Consider the following 1,703-nt stretch of genomic DNA (forward strand, 5'->3'; position numbering starts at 1 on the left):
CAAGGGGCATCATAAAGGGAAGACCTTTTTCGATTATTTTTCAATATGTTGCACCGTTTGCAAGATTGAGCCTATTTCCGGTTGGAGTTTCTAATTCATGTATGATCAGTGTTTTCTTTCACGCGATGTCTAGGTCTAGGTCCTCGATGTCTAGGTCGCGATGGATGAAGGGCGCACATAGCGAGGAGGTCACACCCTAGCTGTTAAGTTCTCAGTTTAAGGAGAAACATTGCTGTAACGCATGTGAAATTATTCCGTCAGTGCATAAAAATCACTGTGAAAACACATTTTGAAATTGAAAGGACCAGTTTATAAATAGGGATGGACGCGAGACGAGATATGAAAAATACCAAAGTTTCGTCTCTTGTTTCGCAAAAATATTCGAGTCTTATCTCTTGTTCATCTCTATCAATATTCTAAATCAAAGACTTTTACCTTTTATTCATTTTTTTTTTTTTTTTGTGAAGAAAATGCCCTTTTTCAGCACTCAGGCGAGAAATCGTTTCCCAGTAAAATTCAATAAATAAATAAATAAATCAGGCATGTCTTCAGGTTTCGAGGTCGACGGGGTATTAACTGCAGCAAATAAAGTTTCGGCACTGCAATTCCATTATTCGACGTTTCCTCCCTATGGATACGTTCCTGTCTTTACAGGTATTTCTTTACCTTATATCAATAACGAATTTAGAAGAAACACTTTTTATTAATCTCGGAATTGGAGGGGGAGGCGTGGAGCTTTTAAGCATAGATATGATTAACAGTAGCTTCTTTTTTCTTTTAAAATTTTACAATTTACGGACTTAATCCCAAAAGCCCCCTCTCTGTGATCGCCACTGCCTTATATAATACTAACAAAGGACATCACCCAATTGTCCGGCTCCATATTTTTTTTTTTGCTGATAGAGGACATGTATTATTTGTGATGACAAAAATTTTTGCCATGGTGCATGTTTTCCATTTTTCTATAATTTTTAAGAGTTATGATGTAGTTATTAGAGATTACTGTAGAAGTCCCTTACTACCCTTTGTAAACGGAGTGTTAATGAAAGAGCAACCATGTAGATACATATAAGACCTAGGGGGGAAGTCGTATGGTAGGTATGACCTTGACGGTAACCATCTTGAAATCCGCCATTTTGAATGAAAGTCAAGTTTTTAAATAGGAATAGGGTAATATGTTATATAATTTCGGGCTAAAATTTAATCAGAAAGACAATGGTGAAGTTAGTTTTAAGATACGCTCATTTGGGGAAAAGTTACAGGCATATTAATTGTTTGTACTTACTACGTGCGTAAGTCCCTTACCTCCGCTTCTAACCCGCGTATTAATTATAATTAGTGGATAAAAGTTTCGGTAATATATATTATGCCTAGAGGGAAGCGATACGGTAAGGATATCCTTGACGGCAGCCATCTTGAAATCCACCATTTTGAATTAAAGTGAAGTTTGAAAAATGAAAATCATACCGTGTGACTCCTCATTTTAATAGCAAATTTTCCCAAAAAGCCAGTGGTATGCTTATTTTTGTTCTATAGCTAACCAGTATGAATTTAGGACTGCTTCTAATGTGCACCAAACATCCATTATTCGATCTTTCAAATTGGCAACACTCCTAATTTTCACTGCATGTTTTAAGATTCCAACTGGCACTTTGTAATTGTTGCTATGGCTCATGTTTTCTAAATTTATTACATATTTTAAG

The sequence above is a fragment of the Thermobia domestica genome, chromosome 5, assembly GCF_964235325.1.
Source record: "Thermobia domestica chromosome 5, izTheDome1.hap1.1, whole genome shotgun sequence".
Classification (NCBI taxonomy): domain Eukaryota; kingdom Metazoa; phylum Arthropoda; class Insecta; order Zygentoma; family Lepismatidae; genus Thermobia; species Thermobia domestica.